Source organism: Choristoneura fumiferana, chromosome 5 (genome assembly GCF_025370935.1).
Source record: "Choristoneura fumiferana chromosome 5, NRCan_CFum_1, whole genome shotgun sequence".
NCBI lineage: Eukaryota > Metazoa > Arthropoda > Insecta > Lepidoptera > Tortricidae > Choristoneura > Choristoneura fumiferana.
The window spans coordinates 19,279,021-19,300,846 of record NC_133476.1 but is presented as its reverse complement, the minus strand read 5'-3'; the positions used below and the strand labels follow the sequence as shown (position 1 = coordinate 19,300,846).

At 35.4% G+C, this 21,826-nt stretch overlaps 1 protein-coding gene across 6 annotated transcripts in view; it reads left to right on the top strand.

The window, feature by feature from the left end:
- LOC141428332 (uncharacterized) overlaps positions 1-21,826 on the top strand; it is a 609,788-nt gene that overhangs the window by 374,385 nt on the left and 213,577 nt on the right. The gene's annotated exons all lie outside the window — the stretch shown is intronic.

The following is a 21,826-nucleotide window of genomic DNA, read 5'->3' as shown; positions in this document are numbered from 1 at the left end:
TGGTCTCACGCGTTGACGTTCAAGACATTCAGCATCTCTTTCTACCCTTGTCTTATACCTTATAACAGAAAGAAGCGGTGAAAACGATTGTGACCTAAGTGTGTTAGACAATACGGCCTCAGAGGCCGTATTGCCTAACATTTCTGGCGCTCGCGATCACAATCAAATGACAGATTTCGCATACAAAAACTGTCATTTGATTGCGAACGCGACCGACAAAAACGTTAGGCAATACGGCCTCTGGATTGTGAAAACACTTAGTTTAATCACTCGTCATGAAGATCAGATGTGACAATGACGAGTTGATATCACATCCGTCATCACTGTGTGATTGATGACATCATGTTGACGTGAATCCGGTTAAAAAACGATTTAGGCACGTGGCTGTGCACAAAAAAAGAATAAGGTGATAAACTAATTTAAAGTTGGATTAATCAATCATTGGTTTAGAATTTTGTAGTGGTAAAAAGTAGGCGTATGCCATTTTTACATATTATTGTGTCGCACAGACGACTGAGAGTGGGAAGCAAGGCAAAAGTTTGAGATCGTACTACATATAAGCTAATATCTTTTACGTTGTAAAATATCATTGGTTTCGTTTCAATCAAAGCTGTATGAGGCTCAAAGCTAAATAGTTTACATCTATATTAACTATCCAAAATTAAATAGATAATACTAATAAAAAAATGCTACTTTAAAACTCATTATGTATCAAGTAAAAAACGAAATCTGTAATTTATACAAGGAATTATTATGGTATAGACTCAGATGCAGCTTTTTGTTCTCATTCAATTTGTCCCAATATTCACCCTGATTTCTATTGTGTATCCAGCATGACAATTGACACAATGCCAACAACACTAAACGCTGTAAGTGTTGTCAAACAACTTAGTCTGTTTATCCCAGTTGCCAACATAAACAAAGCAAACATAAACAAGATAAAAAAGTCCGGCTAAGACGACTTCCGTCGCGGCAGAATTCAATATCCGTCCGTGGATTTGATTACTCGATTACTTGCTCGCATTGCCCCGGCCTCCCCGAGTTGCTCGATTTAAGTTGCTATTCGATTATATAGTGCCAAGGAGGTTGGGGCAAATTTGATATCTAAATACTAAAGCTGGAGAATGGGATGTTGTTATTATATTAAAGTTTAATGATCTGCAGGGAACTTGACTTATCCAGACAAATGAGTTGCTAGGCATTATGAAAAAATATGATTAAACATTGATAAGTGTTTTTAAAAGCTGTCTAGCTGACTGTACTTTTTCTTTCAAGTCAATCCGATTACAAGAGTTGGGTGAAAATTTGATTAACAATATCTGTAGATAACTTACTTACATGCCAACAACGCAAATTTTTAAATGATTATCTTAAAAAAAAGCTATACACATAGCTGTTTTAGAGACTGTGCTCTTTGTTAACTGTACTTGGATTGCCATCCTATTTATTATATGTATACGCGCAGAATAACAGATACATTGTATCCCGAAAGAATTAACTGTTCCCTAGGGCGATAAACAAATTACTATTCGCAAACGAATTCGCGGACAACATCTAGTAAAGCTACAATCGAGTATTTTGCTCGCACATTGCTCAGCTGCTACTGACACTAACTTTTCAACTTATTTTTACTGTAACTAGATTCTCCGCTGTCTGGAGGGAAAGAGCCACATCTGGTTTTATGCTTTATTTTATTTATATCTTTCTTCATAGTTCTTTTTTAATATAGATCTATAAATAATAGCCAGAACTCACACATCTGTGTAGAAATTTTATGTATGTAGAGTTCTCAAATTGCACGGCACCTGCAAAGTAACTCCAGCACAAGTTCTCTTGATATAAGGGGTAGTATGTGCGTAGAAGTATTAAAGCATAAAGGTCACTACACCGTATCAGGCCATGAGCGTAATAGAAACGTGTCAGGAACGGAATGTCAAGCGCATACATGACACGAGACGGCGACGGTTGGTTAGGAAACGTGCTAGTGGTCCTTATACTTTATTTTTAAATACAAATAATATGTTTCTGCCTCACACTTTGCTATTACGTTCAAGGTATGACACGGTGTAATCAAAGTCAAAGTAAAAGTCAAAATATCTTAATTCAATTTACTCTATAACAAGCACTTATGAATGTCAAAAAAAAATACCACCGGTTTCGGAAAAACCTCTGTTGAGAAGAATATCCGGCAAGAAACTCAACGAGGTATATTTTTTTAAACAGATTTACAATTATTGAATGATATCTATACATCACAAGTATTTATCATCTGTCCATGATATAATCATTAACTTTATAATATGCCTTAGATATTAATGTCTTCTTGACAATAGATCTGAATTTCGTAATGGGTAGAGACCTTAAAGAATAAAGAGAAGAAGTTTATATGAGCGACGAACTTGGTTATCTTTTGCTTGTACTTCTAATTGTATACGTGTTTTATGCAGAAACCCGCGCTCCTCCACTACACTAAACAAACTGATTTGTCACATAAACGTATCTGGCTTGCACATATAGTTACGCAGTAACAGAGTTGTTATTGCTTGGTATTTTTATTTCTTCATCGAACAGATAATGCTGGCAGGCCGTAAAGTGACATATTAAAAACCTCACCTCTATTCCCGGTTAAGAAAGTTTAACAGTTATATTAAATTAACTAGCCAAAACTAACGTATGCACGTATACAATTTAATTCAATAGATCACAACCCTACTCGAATGCTGTATCGAACGTTGCCTCTAATTGGTAATATATACGTGAGGCGGCGAGATCAAAGTGTTACGCGTCCAATAAAACGTCGAGGATTGTGAGTGACGTCACATTTACGGTAGGGCTGCCGCCAGCTTCTTAAGTTACAATTTAAAAATAGCCATATTTTTAAATAAAATAACAGTCATACTAACCTCGCTATTATTCGACTTCATAGATCAAGGCAAATGCAGTAATTTGTAGTTTTTGTTTGTACTATTTTTTAAAACGAACCACTTAAGGTCTTATTCCAATTATGGTTAAATAACCAAAACTACGATATATCGGAGACAAAATATAGAAAACCAAACTTAAAATAGTCATTAATAAAGTACCCAGAGAGACACAGAAAGATAAACAAAGGCTTCAAATCGTAACGACCATTTCTCCCAGTGTAATTAAACAGCACGTTATATATTCCACGTTCAATTCATCACAGAACACTAAACGAACACCCATTTACAATTCCACGTATAAATCTGATATATAATATATGTATGTATATACTGCTGAAAAGCTTCGCGTATTTACCGTAGCCGGTTCATGCATCATGTATCCATAAGTCGAATGAATTGCATTGGACAAACAGAAAGGGTGATTTTAGACGAGACCAATATTGATATATCGGGTTAGGTTTAATGTATGCTGCAGTTGATTACTTTAGTTTAATCCAGTTCAATTTGCTTCTGAAGAATGATGTTTTGAAAATGAACAATTCTTTCATTGTTATTATAGAGATTGTAGTGTCCATCGTCATTTTTTATAATGGCTTCGAGGACATTAGCCAATGATAAAGATAGGGAAATATTAGTTTTTATAATATGCAAGAACGTTGAGGATTACGAATAAAATTTAAGATCAAGAAGGATTGGAGCCAAAATATATGAGAAGATACTTTTAGGTTTGAGATTTTCTAAAATTCATCACTCTTAAGCGTTATTAAAGTCAGTTGCTCACATTATTTATGGATGGTGCTCCTCCATTATACGATTTAAGCGGTATTGCTTGCCCCGCACGTGCATTTGCAATTGACTGGCGGCTGAGATTTTCCAAATTGCAACAGCATGGGTGCTTTTTAAAGGCTTGCTTGCGTTTTCACAAAATCCCGCATTCCGTCGGGGATAGCTTTGGAAGTAGTTTTTGCACGGCCGGCTACATACCAGCACTCCCAAAAGAACTGTATCCATGGGCGGCGGTGGTCACTAAACATCAGATGAACTTACAGCCATATATGTGACCACCCTTTATGATACTTAGATTGTTTTATTGCGTAGATCTTCAGCATATTTGATAAAATAACTATAAAAATTCTTTACTACTTTTCGACTATTGAAGTAATTTATTTGCACAGAAGATGGTGGGAACAAATAATCTATTGCAAGTATAGACCGTAGTTCACCACGATCCATAGTTGTGAGAGAACGACTATACAGGAAGATTGGAAATCTGACTCTTATAAATAGTATGTTTTTAGAAAAAAACATTGTTGTCACAGCAAAACACAGGGTATTAAGCATTGCATGGCGAACCCCAAAAGTTTAAAAATCCACTATCATTTTATTCAGATCACAGGGCAGGATAATGTCCCGGCCACTGTGAACTGTTCAAGTGGTGTTGAATAAGTGACATGGCATCGACGCTCCTTGCTGTATCGATTTGAGCGTCAAATGGCCCACTCGCATAGTCCATGTCATTGCACTGTAGCATTTCTGGTCCGATATGTACAACATAATCATTTCGTTTAAAAAAATAGTAGGATAAGGTCAATGGCGTTAGGTTGCGGAAGTCCATATCAATGCTAGTCTGTAACATGTGATCTTTCACATTATTAGCTGCATTATTTTAGACCGCTCGTTAGTTTAGTTCGTCGCAGACTGAATAAGAAATGTTTTCTGGAAGAACCAAAACAACCTTGTAAGGCGTAGCGTAGCATAGAAGCGAAGATGCAAGGTAACTCTGCAAATCGACTCTTGTTTCAACTAAAATGTAAATAAATATCTTAGTATCTAATTCAATCTTAAATCTAATTTACCGCGGTTTGTCTGGGACAGCTTTCGTTGGCCAGAAGTTGCTGTGGAAGTAGTTCTTGCACGGCCGGCTACATAAAAAAATAAATTTACAGTGATATAATATGAAGACTTAATTCAGATTCCTAAATTAAAATTTTATCTGCCAACCTAACGACGTGATATTGTTTTGGTGGGATGAAAAATTCCCAGGATCATTAGCATAAAAAAGTTACATAACAATAAAAAAAAATGCTTCAACCAGTCGACTAATCAGCTCAATTTGGTCAAAGATACAAAGAGTAATAAAATAAGAGCACTACCGATCCAATTCTAACATTAGAAACTAAAAGCCCCTCTATTTTGTCCATTGATGTCTGTTGATCATCGCCACATGGAAACTCATTAAGACTGATAGCTGTTTCAACGTTCTAACCATCTCCATGTCACTCATAAGCAATGCTGTCATATTATTTATCCCCCTAAGCGAGTGTCGGGCATTTTTCGACACACGTCATACCACGTCGTAGAGCATCTTCATCTCAATCGAATCAAATGTCACGATCATTTTTCCCTCTTTTTATCCAATACGCTCCCTAATAACACTATTAGAAGAATCGCTGAGGCTCGGGAAAAAAATCCAATAGACTTGACGCCATTTCGGTGTCCAGAAAGGTGTATTTTTTTTATTTAATTCTGCAAATCCACCCTTGTTTTCGTGGGGTGACGTAGATGGGGTGTAAGACACAAGGGGATGGCTACTGCCATATTACGTCACTACTAATTGCGAGTTTACTAGAACCGATTTTTTTTCTCTTTTACGATTTTAATGTATGCGTTTCATAGTTTCGCATGTAATGAAAATTTTCTGCCAAATATCATTTGACAGAATAAAGTGCTTTTTCATATCAACCCACAACGAAGAAATCACTATTAAATAATATAACTCCTGAAAATAGGTATTATGATATCTTTTTTAGTTTCACGTCTTTGCTCTGTGCGAAAAACGTCATATGTACAGTCAAGGGCAAAGATATCGACACGGCCAAAGTTACAAAAATATGTATACACGTCTTTATGCACTTAACATTAAGGCCGTGTATACATATTTGTGCAACTTTGGCCGTGTCGATATCTTTTCCCTTGACTGTACCTAATAACATGTGAAAACATCATGTCATGAGGATAGAGTACGGCATAAAGAGTAAAAAGCGCGAAAAAAGCTTGACGTGGCAACATTTTTAACTATAGAAGGTTTGATTCCCTTTTCATTCGTCTGTATTAGTCGCAATACAAAGCTGTTATAAAATGTTTAAAACTTAAAAATTCAATGAAACATTAATCTCCGCTTACTTTTGTAGCTTGCGCCAAAATACCACTAGAGGGTAGTGGAAATCAATACTCGACAACTGTCGGTTTGAAATGTTTACGTGAAAATTATTCAATTAATCCACCAAAGGGCCCTTAGACGCTTTTTAATAAAAACATGTTTGTCTGTGAACCATTTTATTTACCAGTAAATTTCAACTTTTCGCTGGAAAAATAAGAAAAACAATCATGCAATTTAAAAACACGACGTTCGGAATATAAAATTCAGAAGTCGTAAGACGATTTGTTTGTTTTTTGATGAAAACTTTTATGAAACAAACCAGCCAGCGTTTTTTAGAGTATGCTGTAATGTTGGTAGCGCTACGACGCCTGTCATTTTATCTCAAAATAAATGAATCTCAACTGAATGTACAAAACGTGCACAAGTCGTCCAGTTCTTGCTTCGCCTTCATTTTCCATCTCGCAGTTGAGTATCTTATTATATTACGTTTTCCTTGAGTCTCTTTTCTTGTTATCTATTATTGGCGTTAAAAGTCGAGCTAATAAAACATTTATTTATATTGTTTTCCTTTTATTAATGAAATAAGGTGTACTTGTCTATTAGTTGTGTGGTAATAACTAAAATTAAAGAAAAAAATATTGTTTACTTTATAATTATTTACTTTGAGAATTATACATAGGTATTTTTTTTAACTGAGATTTCAACAGATAAAAAGTTCATGATTAAAATATAAATCATTTACCTTGACATTTTTTTTTTGACATTTTTAATAATGTGTTTAAATTATACAATTTAACTACTTAATCAAATAATTTCCTAAACACTACGGTTACTCGTACGAAGTTTTTGCTATAATAGTTTCAGTACCTCACAAGCATATCAATAACACACAAGTAGCCAAAAAAATAGAAGGAAATTATTTAACTGTATATTTTAAACACATTCATTAAAATGTCAAGATACATGATTTCTTTTTTAATCATGAAATCTTTGTCTATTGTTTTTCTTTTTTGTACATTTTTTTAAATGTAAAAGTTTATCATTGCCCTGATCAACAATCCCATCAGGAACTAAACCATACATCACAGAGAAGACAGTTTTATAGGCTGTCTCCCGTGGACCACTGGTCACCCTGCAACTCTAGTACAGCAAATCATTTGTCATTTTTCGCCAATTGCGTCTCTTTCTAACTTATTCAGTGTAAAAGGGACAGGATGGGAAAATAATTAATGACATTAAATGTTGTTCTAGCCTAGACGAGATAAATATTTGCATTGAATTCATGAACACAATTTTAGAATATAATAGAATAGAAATACGTTTATTCAGCCAACATATCATGACCAAATAAAAGAAAAAACACATTTTAAAGATGGTGATTCTAATGCCAAAGAAATAGACGTACACACGCTCACAAAACATAATCTAACCTTCTTTCTAGCATTCGGGTAAAAAATAAGCCAACGCCTAATATGCCGCTGTAGCGTTTACCAAAGACGGGTCCCTATTTCCTGAAACAAATTGCCTGATTTCCAATATAAACCATCCAGCATCACTCGAATTCTAAAGCAAACGTTTGCAAAGCATCAATTATTGGAGCCGTTGTTTCGGTAGGGTTGTTAAAAACGGGCAGCGAAGCGTGAGCGTCTCTGCCTTGTTTAAGCTGAGATTATGGAGCGACAGCAGAAGCTGGTTACATTTGGTTGTACAGACAGAGAGGTTATAGCAAATGATAGAGATGTAGAAAATAACCGTCCTTCGTGCGGTGTGGATAGGACTCTTGCGAGTGATGTTTCGTTTACTGAAGAACAAGTTGTATTTGTAGTTGTGTTCTTAGTTGGTGTAAATTTTTCATCTGTAATTATTTAAACCACTTAATTCAAACTAAACTTTATCAAACTAAGAGATACAAGTTACAGACTCTGAATAAAAACAACCGGGAGATTCAGACATAAAAAAACAAGGGTCACGTATCTTGAAAAACTACCCTCATCTTCATTACAAATATTATATATATTTAACGGAAGGGAAAAATAACACGATAAACACGGCGGCACAAAATTTATCCAGAATAATAAAACTAGTGGTTGAATAGGTTTAACTGTAGATATTTAGTTTTTCATAATATTTAATTGTGAATCCTTTATAAAAGTTTAGGTTTTAAGTAAAAAGTTTTTGCTGGAGTTGTAATTCGGACTTTCTTAAACACTGTATGAAATATTCCGGATTCATTTAGACACCTTGTATGGAATCAAAACTCACTCCCCACAGACTACAGATTTACTGTCATCTTAATAAATAATGATTTAACGACCAGTATTAAGTTGCTTACTAAAGTTGAAGGTGTAATGTCAGCTATAAACCCGAACATTCCCGAGCAAAACACGAAAACTGCATTATGCAGCGCCATAACTGCATTTTGGCGCCAAAAACCACTCCCCAGCAAATTTCGTTGCATTAATTTGCACACCGTACCCTGGGGATTATGGCCCTATGAACCGGCAAAGTCTTAGCAAATAGTTTTTCCCTTCCTAGTAGACCAACGGTATTCCGGCTGAAGAGGATTTAGTTGTCAATTGAATACCTAGCTTATGTGTTTGGTTTGTTAAAAGTAAATAGACAAGGAAATCAAAGTAGAAAGACTTTCTTAAGATATTTGTTATTTTCTTTACCTAAGGTTTTGCTTTTATTAACTAAGGGAAATTATTATTTAAATGTTCAAATGATCTGCTGTTAATTCAATTACACAATTATTTCCTGCCCGTGATCATGGTGTAGGTATACAGCTGTGGCCGTTTTGTCTACCGTCCGAGCGCTCGCAATAGCATTAATCATCTCTATTTATCCTTATCAAATACCGTGTGACGGAAAGAAATGGTAAAAACAATCGTGATTCCGAGACAATAAGGCCTATGAGTGAAAATAATCAAGAACCCATCAAAGGTAACCGCAGCCAAAATACCGCTAGTAATGAATTAGTCCGACCGGAAGACGAAGCATTGGCAGACCTCTCACTACTGGACTGACAGCTTCATGAGAATTCTGGGCAACCGGCGAGTGCAAGTGGCGAGTTGTCGTACATTGTGTCGTTCTAAGGAGGAGGCCTTTGTTCAGCAATGGTAGTCTTCCGACTCCTGATGAAAGCAGAGATCATGAAAGGTGCACTTAAGACTTACCTTCTCAATCTTAACTAGTTATTTACATTAAACGAAGATAACCTAGCAAGACGTACTTAAACTCATCGATATTCTATCGGCATCCAATATCATACATCGTAGTACACAAGTGGTTTAATGGACAGAGAGCCTGGCGTAAATTGATTATTAGTAACTCTGTGGATCGTGAAACTAGATCAAGCTACTGGCTACGACAGTGAATGTAGGAAATTATAGGCTCTTGCTGAAAGGGTTCGTACTATTTTTAAATATTTGGTTGTATAAACTCTCAAACAAAGTTGCTCAAGTGGAGTATGATGAAGATGAAAATAATGGTAGAATGCACGCGAAAGAGAATTGAATGCATCTCAACGTAACAATGATGATCTCGTAATAGTAAAATAATTACAAACAGATTTGCTCGAAATATATAGATATAGTGTTAGTGTGACAATAAGTATTCTTTTGTGTTGAATATAATGGCCCTGCAATTTTAATGTCTGTGTCCGTGCGGAATACACACAAAGTTTCATTCAATCCAATACAAAACAGAATGCTGCCGTGAATTTGCAGCTTTTACATGGATACATCGGTTCGGAATCACAAGCTTGTGTTAATTGAGCTTTCTATGAATTGGATGGTGTTATACAATAGGCATGATTACAGCAACAAGAGAAGAAAAATAAAAAACAAACTAAAATTTAATTAATTCGTGTAATTTTCAAAACTGACGCAAACGAGTGAAATTTTGATTACAATCGCCATCATTATAACTGTCAAAATATCTAAAGACGACCGTAATAACAATCACATAAGAGCGTGTTAAAACATTATTGAGCACCTTGACAGTTTCATTAGTATGATGGATGTACTTAGGTATGTATGATGTATGACTGTATAATAACCACAAAAACGTGTTACTTTTAGGAATCTTTGTTTCATTTAATTGCATGACACCACAGTTCAGAATAATTACAGTTTGTTCTAAATCATAGAATTAATTTGTTAATTATGGTGGTTTATTGCCAAATGTTTTTACAATTCGAGGCAAGCTTTTATTAAATTAACTTACATAAGAAGATAATTACGCCACACAAATAAACCCAGAAATGGTACGATATTTGTAAGAAATCTTATTTTATTTTCCTACTTAGTTCATCCGGCATAACCCCATCATCACCATCCATCCGAACCCCTTTTACTGAAGTCGTGGTCCGAATGAAATTCTGCGATGCATTACAGGAAATCCAGTCTGAAAGCATTTCGTAGAAGTTTATTTGGTAGCACGGTATCAACTTGTGTGAAATCCGTCTGAACACATAAATACACAAATGGGTGTAAGGAAAAAGTTATCAGCTGTCTTATTTAGTACGTACTTTGATCTCAGATTGCTTTGGCAAATCTATCTATTTGTTTCTACATTGGCATTTGCCTGTGACAATTTTCAGTTTTTTCAAATGCCCTATCTATATAATCATCAAAAATGTACAAGTTTTAGCATTTAGTTTCAGCAATTAGTCCTGAATTGAAACAGCTTTTAACATTTTTAAAAGAATTGTCTCTATCGTATTGATGACTCAGTAGGTCTTGCTGATCCATTGTAAGTCCTTTGAATAAAGTGGATTGGTAAGCTTGACACAGGACATACGGAAGCCTTAGTTAACTAAGTTAACGGGTCACTTTATCATTGAAATACTCGTCTGTGTGAGTGCATTGTTTAGAACATAAATATCATGGGACACTTGACACAAATAGACGTAGTCCCAAGCTAAGCAAAGCTTGTACTATGGATACTAGGCAACAGATAAACATACTTAAATAGACAAATACAAACGTAAATACATATTAAGCATCCAAGACCATGAACAAGCATTCGTATTTCATACAAATATCTGCCCCGGCCGGGAATCGAACCCGGGACCTCAGGCTTCGTAGTCAGGTTCTCTAACTAATTGGCCGTCCAGTTGGTTGGCCAACGTATTTGTTTAGATCTTTTGTAAGAGTAGAAGATGAAGCTGAATGTAAATACATCTAATTATAATTCATAATGTGCTGTGTCTAAAATATTAGCTGTTTTTCCAATACGTTCTTTTCGTTACGTTGATGGTTTTATGCTAATAAATCTGGTAACAGTTAAAGTATGCTAACAATAGTCAGAATTATTCGTCAAAAATTTAAATCAATTTCTGGTTTCTGCCAAAAACACTTTGATAATTCTTTTTTTACCTACCTACATGTTTTAAGATTATCTCTCATCTTCTCTTTGATCAATCAAGCCGAGAGTAAAATACTTAAACTTTGAATTACTTCTTCAAATTACAGTGTAATTAGTCCTCCATCCACTGTAGGGTCCGGCCCACGAATGTGGTCTGCTCGCTTGTCCGTGAAAATTGGGCCTTGGATCAACGGAGTTAATTCAAATCCCTGCGGTTTCTCAGCTTTAATTTGAATGCTGAATAGTTTCGGGTGTGGTTTGAAGAAACGACTCAAGCAATATATTCTAAGTACCTACATCTTTTTTTGAGTAAACCGTTAAGTCTTCTATTTCAAAATAATAAAATCGGATTATTATTTTTCATCTATTCACTTGTGAAAATTGTGAGCAAAATTTAACGTACTTTATTTGGAGTGGACAGAGATATTCATCAGTTACTGGTACATATTACATCATCATTTATATTAGTATGTTTTATACTAAGGTACGTCTGTCTCTATTATAGTGTTGTTCCTTCTTCGATTTTTTACTAGGCGTCTATCTCGGCATCTCTAATGTCAAAATTAACAGTGTGACCTTTTGCCAAAATTTTCAAATCCATGTGTTTAAAAGCATTGAATAGTTTCAATATGGCTTCCCTTTTTACTTCGAAATTCCCGATAGCCATATTGGATTTAAGTAAGCAGATTACCATGGGGTGACCGGCCCTGTACAGTGACATACATAATTGCTTATTGAATTATTTATATCAATAATCCTTATAGAACCCGAAAGTCTAATGTGTGATTCAGGATGGGGGTCCAATGGGAGATAGTGATTGATTTTGGCTTATTGTGATGCTAGGAGATTTTGTGTATCTTATTATTAGCTTAGTACATATTGTTATTTGGATTTGAAATAAAATCGTAATTAGACTGTGATGTGAGTAGCATTGAAAGATCTGACAGTTGACATTAATTTTGACGTAATAACACGTCCCTATTCGCATTGTGGTCTAATAATAGCTAAGTTTGCGTTCCAAAAATAAACGAAGAAAATGAAGTTAGCGTTTGGGAAGCACTAGGTTTTGTGGAATGAGTTTTTATTCAGAATTTTCATTATCAAAATACTTGTTAAAAATGCGCATAAATAAAGAAAAAATTGGTAAAGGTGTTCTTCGAGAGTGCTGTTAAACATTAAGGCTGAAAATAAGCACTTTTATAATCACGAATTCAACGCAATTAACAAAGCAGTGAACTGAAATTATTACAATTAACCCTCTAAATACCTATTTGGAACACCAAAGTGCGCTCGTTGCGAAAAGTATGCAAATTTTCTTTTCAACTCCTCCTAATGTTTGACATTGAGCGCAATTTAGTAGGGAAAGGTTCTAATTTGGCGGGAAAATTGACGCGTGCCGGTCACGTGCCGGCGTTTTGACCAATCGCGGCGCTTTGTTTGGTGACGTCATCGCTCGCGTGTGTGATCGATTGTTTGCGATACAAAAAGGGTACATAATTGGGTTTATGCCGATGACTGTCCGTTTTTGAAAAGTTTTGATGACGGTTTTTATAAGTTGTTGAAGGTTTTCGCAGTTTTACATTATAGATTTAACAGTTTATGTTTTTTTTTACAAAAATTGATTAGAATAATTTATCTGTTTAGTTTAATTTCCGTAGATTCGCTATTTTTTAAATATACTGAAGTTTTTTCTGCACTAAAGTTTTCCATTGATCCACCATTACCTCTCATATTTCGTTTTCTAGAATTTTTTTACCGTACAACGGCAAATACTACTAGACACTGGCAAAATTGTCCTCTAACGGACAGAGCCATATTTTTTAAAGAAACAACAAGTTTTCCATTATCAAAAGTTCATTTACCTAGACCAGGGATGGGGAAATAGATTTACAGATGGGCCATATACAACAATTACAAAATTTCCGCGGACCAGGGAGCGTTTATTTAATAAATTTCATTCTAATCAAGTAACAACAAAAATAAGTCATGTAAGTATCTATAATAAATTTATTGTTTTAATGTGCTGGGTCGGTGTGAAATATGAAATTTTGACTGTTCATTAATTAAAGCGTCGAATTTAGGCACCAAGTTACTTAAAGTAAGTCGTAAAATACACTCGAGATGATGGTCAGACATCCTGTTCCTTAATTTGTTTTTGCGAAGATTCATTGAAGAAAATACTTGCTCACAGATTATATGAAATATTTGAATATTGTTTATCGCGGACCGATTTAACTTAGATGACGGGTTTTGATCGCGGGCCGGATTAAATCTTGTCGCGGGCTTGACCTGGCCCGCGGGCCGCTATTTCCCCATTCCTGACCTAGACTATTAACGTGCAAACCTACCAGAGTGATATGTATGTATGTATGTAAATACTTTATTGTACATAAAATACAAAATACAAAAAGAAAACAACAAAACAAAAGAGTACAAAGGCGAACTTATCCCTAAAAGGGATCTTTTCAAGCTAACCTAAACAGGAAAGGAAAACTTAAAGATAGGCGAACAGAAATTTATACCTACTGATGTGTCATACTCACGCGTTATATTATATTGTGTGTTTTTAGGCAGCTCTAAATCAAAACAAAGACAAATTTACATCAAAAACAGTATGCTAAGCGGATGATTTGCAGGATCTGGCAAATATTTGGCAACACTATTTATTTGCGAGCTCACCCCTATGAACACCCTTTGGATGGGGTTTATTCTAATACCTAACGCCTAAACAAACTGAGATAAACGCGGCACACAGATTTCAACAGTAAGAGAAGGGATGTTGTGACGTTTCGTCTTTTAGACGCAACTTTGGGCCTATGTCCAAGTCCTACGGCTGATATGATGATGATGGTCTATCCAAAATAATCGGTAGGTATCAAAGTTTACTGCTGTAGTTTAACCTATAAAATTGCTGCCAATTGTCAATAACTAGTTCGACGAGACTAGAATTTTATAAAATCAAGACCTACCCGTAATATAAGTTAAACCTAGAAGTTATAAATGCGTAGCTAAATATCTGATGCGAGTTTATTTCTAAAGATGGTTAAGGACGTCAAAGTCAAGTGTTTATTGTATGTTACAGGTAATACAATACACAGGTGTTATGACTTATATATACGTTTCTCTGTAACATGTCAATACGACATACAATTTATCTTAACGACTATATTATGTAGGATCTAAAGTAATTACATTGATTCTTATACATTATTAAATTAAAATCCTTGCACTATCCAATTACTAATCCCAAGAAACAGTATGTCAACATAAAATAATAATAATAAATAACGTGTCAGATATTCTTGCAAGCTCCGCTGTGGCAGATATTAATGCAAGTGACAGTACGTTAAACTATAAGTAAGTCCGTACGGAGTTCGCTCCGCTCGCACTAGAAGTTGGACACAACATGACTGTTTTACCATACTGTTTTAAGTCAATGTACTGTGACTCAGCAAACCCTGCAGGTCACAGGGAAGTCGCTAATATCGACGTTTGCTGACGAATTAAGGGGCCTTGAAAAAGTATTTTACTGACTTTTTTCCCGATTTTGCTTCAGAGGGGAGAGTCAGCCATTTTTTCTTACTACGAGCAAGTTCAGCTTCAAGTTAATTTTCTTTATGGACGCAATAAGATTTATACATAACTGAAGCGGGTAGAAAAAAATACAAGCTAAGAGTATAATGTAAAAATCGTGTCCATACTGTCTCGCATAAGAATTGTTAAAAGTCATAATCTGTTGTTTTTAATAACTCTTTTTTTTCTTTCGTTGAATTCATTAATTGTTCAGAATTATTATGAAACAACCCTAACCTAACTTATAGTTCTACAGACAGACCATTTAAAACTTTCTGAAAAATTAACGGTTTTGTCGGGAAAAAATATATTTAACTAACAAAAATAATGACAAACATTACATTAAGTCCGACTTGAAAATAAACGCATGGAGCTCTATTTCGGAAATATTTTTATGGGTACATAATTTTATTGAAGTACCATTTAGACAAAATCAGAGCAGTTCAATTAATAACCTGATAACATGAATGACTAATGAATGTGAAATCAGAACCGAGGATCAGATACAGTCATGTTCTTTACGCGTTGTATGATAGCCATGACATGACTAAAATGTATTTTGGATCAAAACAATTATACTTTTCGATATGTAAAATCACGATTACCTTTCTACAAGTTTTTATTTAGTTCATATCCGTATGTCGGTAATCAAATCTTGCAAGTTAAATGTCGTCTGTCGTCGTCTTATTTTTATTCTTAGCGTCTGTACGTAGACCTTGTCAGATTGATTTCTGGAGATGTACAGAACCCTCGATCCTCGAGTCCGACTAGCAATCGACCGGTGTTTTATTGTAATATAAAGCGTTCTCTTTGATATTTCGTAGGATCATCAATCACGAGCCACGTTTCATTAACGTTGCCGGTGACATTCGCAATACTTAAAAACACATTATCATTGTTTTCTTTGTTTATATTTTTTCCGAGACTCCTAATATCTTTATTGTGTAACAACCCTAAATAGAGTCTCTTTTTTTTCAATGTTTTTTATTTACACCTAATTATTTTTTTGGGACTACTTGGTGTTTATCAGTCATTGATTGGATATCGGAGAGCTGAAATTGTGCAATTTATTTATGTAAAACAAATTGTTCCTTTTTTCCTTTGTACTGCGAAAACAATCATCATCATCATCAGCCGTAGGACGTCCACTGTTGGACAACAGGCCTCCCCCAACATAGACCTAGCATAGGTAGCGGCGGTGGTCGCTTACCATCAAATGACCTGAGGCTATTTTGCCTACCACGCAATAAGTAGCTTGCGATCACATTCACCAACTCTTTCTACCTTTACGCTGTAACATTAGGCAGAACACTACTTTTGAAATTTACCACGAGCTTTACGAGGTGAAGGAAAACATCGCGAGGAAACCTGCACAAACCTGCGAAGCAATTCAATGGTATGTGTGAAATTCCCAATCCGTACTGGGCCCGCGTAAGAACTACAGCCCAAGCCCTTTCATTCTGAGAGGAGGCCTGTGCCCAGCAATGTGGGATATAGGCTGAGATGATGATGACGATTAGACAGAAAAGATTGGTGAAAGCGATTGCGACTCCGAGTTTATATCAGAAGGCCTCTGCTTACGGTATAAAAAATATACACTTTCCTTAATATATTATTTGTCATTTTACTTAACAAGGCAACTCCAGACTATTCACAAAGCAAATGTTTGTTCAACTCAAGAGGCACCCTTACAGAAACGTCAACTGTCAACTTGACAGCTGACACGTTGACAGGTGTTAGAGCTATTGGTTCGGCGTTTATGGCGGTTGGGTCTTGAGTAGGGGGCGGAAATTGGTGGTACAACGTTTTAGTGATATTCTCAGTTATTGTATGAGAAGAAGCATTTATAAATGGCGGTCTTGAACATAAATGGTATATGGGAAAAGGCTATTTTCAGTAAAATTATTATAAGTATTTCAGCTTAAGCTCAAAGAAAAGCGAGATTATCTGTAGGGAACTGATTAATAGGTAACTAAATGACTTATGGGTTGGATCTTGTTGTGATACATTATTGTAGCGGAAGATCCAAACAAACAATTATTATTATGCAACGTATCTCAATGAATGTCTTTTTTTTAATAAAGGTTTATGGCCAAGGCGGTTGGAGTGACCGGACGCAAGCTCCAGCTGTCCTTTGTCCGATTTAGTTCCCGATTCGTCGGATATTTGTTTCGTCGGAGACTATGGAAATCTTGTGGCTTGAATCATATTATTGAGAACTAAGGTGTTATTTTTCCTGGAAAATTTTCCATGCTATTTCCTTAAAAATATAAATGTTTATAACCGATTTCTAGAAAACTTAAGACATGTTCTATTATGATTGGTTTTTTAGAGTATTTTTGTATTTTTTATTTCAACTCCAAATGTGTCTGTCGACGCAACATAGATGTCACTAGTGCTGCTGCTTAAGTAGCAAAGTAGAAATAAGTAACCCGAGATATGTATGCATAGGAAAAATTCGTGTCTAGATTCCTGTCCAGCAGTGGTGTAGGGGTTATAGCACGCAGCTCGGAATGCTGAGGACCTGGGTTCGATTTCCAGTGCTCTTTTTCTGGTTTTTCTGTGCATCCATGTCTCAGTTTGTATTTTCGCTACATGTTCTATTGTGCAACAACAAAACATGCAAGAATCCGACGAAACAAGAATCCGGCGAATCAGGAACTAATCCTCTCTCCTTTCTGTGTTTGTCTAGATAGACTGGGTTGGATATCCATTGGAAGAGGCCTTTTCCCAGCAATGGGACGTTACTACAGGCTAAAAAAGGGTTCACATGTATCTTCTTCCCATTATTCCTTAATTATATAATATCAAAAACAAGTTACACAATACAGCTTCAACTAAAGAACGTTTTAATCTTACAAAATACGTTATTTCCGCGCGGGCAACTAAATAAACACATTTTATTACGAATCCATCTAAATGCGACGCTACACGGAACCAGTAAGTCCTTAATGTTTATTTAATAGAAAAACACGTCCACTCATAGAGTTTCATCTAAAATAACACGTCAAGTTGATCCCGAGCCGACCGCGGCCGGAAACGCACGGAAATAGTCGAATCGAACGCGTTTCGTTTTATTTACGCTTAACGAAATGCCGATGTAATATTTTGTTTATGGGCTATTGAGGGAGTTAATTTGAATTTGAAGATGACGACTTAATACATGATAAAGGGTTTTTGAGAAAAAATAAACAAAAAAATCTAAAATGCTTAACGTGACGTGTACCTAACCGGTTGGTCTGTTTCATTAGACACTAAAGCATAACTTGTGTTTTTTATTGTTTTTGACAGCAGTCATCTGAGTTTTGTACAGCCTCGAACCGTCATGCACAAGACTGTAATAAAGTACTCTGACTGTAATAAAGTATAGTAAATTATTTCAAACAAACGACGTTTTTTTTCTATTCATCATTTCAAGTAGGTAACTAGGTATTAGTTTTCTTTTTTTGCGGAGATGACGTAACTGATTTAAAAATGTATTTTACCAGTACAAATAATGTGTAAAGATCATAATCACTGAGACGAAATAAGCCCGTTACAACAATGCACATGCGTGCCATTTATTAACTTAACATTTCAAGATTCCTAAAGAGAATAGAACAAAATCTCCCCCAACAACAAATGATTTATCGTCAACATACAAAGAACAAATAACAAATGGTAATGACAAATCATGAAACCCAACACTTAAACTAAGTGCTGCGATACGTTCCTATTTAAGAATAATTCCTGGACAGAAATAGAAGTCCCGGGAAGGACTCTTGACGTTCGAGATTATTTCTGTCAACATTTGAGTGGAGGGATGTACTTGGGGACTGAGCTAAGATTCTTTCAATAATACGCTATGATTTTCTGTTATCCTGGTATCCATCTACCTATAGTATTTTTTTTTGTATATTTTTTTTCTCCTTGTTGCCAAAAGTTCATATAAGTTCAGTAAACGGATATTTAGAAAAACATGTAGAATCTATACCCTTTACTTAATATTTAGTATTTTTTTATTTCGATTCTATTAAGTTAAAGAGAAAGGGAAAAAGTAACTACTTATTTATTTTGTATATTTTATTTTCCAATTTTATGATTTAACTTCGGGCTTTGTTCCGCGTACCTTGATTTTAGAGAAGCCTGCTATTTCGGCACAGTTGCAAGCACCATGATCACGTGACGCACATACTTATAACTTACTTAAAATAAATAAATAAATATCACGGGACAATTCACACCAATTGACCTAGTCCCAAAGTAAGCTTTTAATTATATAGATAGCTTTATATTATATACATACTTAAATACATATTAAACACCCAAGACCCGAGAACAAACATTCGTATTTCTCATACAAATATCTGTCCCGACACGGGAATCGAACCCGGAAGCTTCGTAGTCAAGTTCTCTAACCACTAGGCCATCTGGTCGTTACTTAGGTACCTACTTAACGTGTTACTTACTTTTATTTTCCACTTAAACTGAAGTAACAGTTTTTTGTTTGTTATTCAAAATGATCTAGCCTAGCGAAATAAGAATTTTTGAAATAAATTGAAAATTGCAAAGTGTTACTTGCTTACCATCAAAATACTTTTGGTTTTAATTTAGTTCATTTACCGGTCTGCCGGGCCAAACGAACTGGTGCCGGTAAGATACGGGCAAGGCTAATTTTCAATTAAAACTTCATCAAAGTTTAGCTACGAACAAACTTAAGGAGGCTTATGTCACGAAAGGTAGCGAAAAGTTGAAGCGATGGACGGTATTGTTATCAAGAGTAGGATGGATAAGCTCATTGTTAGCTATAAAATGACAAAGTCAAACTATCTTTATTCGGTTTAGGCTAAGTATAACAAGTTAAACAAGGAAGAATAAAGTAACGGCACCGAGGACAGAATTGACCTAAAACTAAGCAAAGCTTGTACTACACTAGGCAACCATACTTATATAGATAAATACATACTTAAATACATATTAAACATCCAAGACCCAAGACCGATAAATCTATATACTTTCTTTTTCTCTTCTTCTTCGTCGTCACACTCTTGGTAGAGTGGTCGTGGTCTTCACATCAGGGGTGGTGTGGTAAGCTTCAAGATCCATCGCCATTCCTCCCGCACTGCACCCGTTCTCGAACATTTGTGGAGTGGACCGTTGAGCGTCGTTTTAACTTGGTCCGATCAACGCATGAGTGACCTACCGCGTGCTCTCGTGCCTTTTTCTTCTTCTTCATACTTTCTGCTGCCAAAACAGTACGGCAATTAGTGGGCTGTGACGTCATTTGTTTGCCAACTCAATTGACTATTTATTTCAAAACAGCTAAAAGCGGGTTTAATTATTACATGAAAAATAATTTGAAGTCTAAAATGATCTGTTTCAACGATATCGATATAGTTAACTTTGATCGATTTGATCACTTCCTGTCGCCTATCGCTTGTTATTTGGACCATCCCCTCATCCAAGATAAGATCGCAGCTATAACCTCACTAAAACTGCAGGTTACTTGCGAAAATCGTAAATATTTACGTTCACTTAACCCGATATTGGACTTTAACTGCTACGTGGAACGTATGTTAATTCTAAACTTAAAACTAATTTCACTTTTCCTCACTAGCAGGTATATACTTACCGAGTGATATTCGAAAGTAAATTTCAAAAGAAATGAAAATGGTTACAGTATCGAAATATTGAAACTTTTACAAATTGATTAAGTACCTACTTACCTATCTCTACTGATTTTTTGAGAAAGTTGTTAATGTTAATCGCCTGATTGAGGAATGAATGAAAAATATAATTTTAAAGTACTTAATACAATCATTTCTCACGGTAAGTACTAAACCTACTAAGACATCCACTTTCTGAGAAATAATTTAGACGAAGAAGCTAGAATGACGCAGACTACTGTAAATATGTAAATAAATTTCTAGATAGAATACACAAAAATACTACTTAGGTATGTGTCGTTTGTGCTAATTTACCATAACGAATGATTATCAATGTGAAATCAGCTCTCGATTCTTCGCTTATGTAAATTTCTTCAACCAAAAGATTTCACGGCTGGTTTGAGATTAGTTATAGTTACTTGGTACATACAAGTCATACATAAAATACACCCTACTTTATTCTAACTGGCCAGCAACTTTTTATACATAGCATGACATTGGCAAGTTATAAAATTATCTGCAATTTTTTTTACTCTATCTTTTCTCTATTATCGACTGGTTTTACTACCCATAAAACCTTTTGCCGAGATATTTTTTAAATTAATATTTTATCTTAGGTCGGTCGGATGCGTGAGACAGATCGGATCGGACGGGGCCCGTATCCGATTTCACGATAGGAAACGTCAAACGCACGGGTAAAAACGTTTTAGAAGGGGATCGCTGAGTTTAGGTTTTATAGCATTGGATTAAAGGCTCTAGTTCGTTGTACCTACTTAGACGTTGAAGTACAAAAATGCAGCGACAAAATTATTCTACTAAGTTTTATAATCTGAAAATAATGCCTTTGGTTTTTTTTTATGATTTCTGTTAATTTTTTCACGCGGAAAGGAAGATTTTCCTTTGATATTTGCGTCTGAAATTAAATCAACATGCCAGTTTATTTACGTCCCATTGGTTGCTCATAATTCTGTGCCTCTAGTGTAGCGCTTTCACAAAACATTCGTTTACTATTCGAAGACGTAAATCGAACGTTCGATCTTCGATACGTAGCCGCCACATGTCCACGGTGCGGCGTCGTCACCCGTTTCCGTTACGCTAAGAGGACGAAATAGTTTACGTAGCAAACCTACACTCACAAAAGTTGTTGCGCAAAC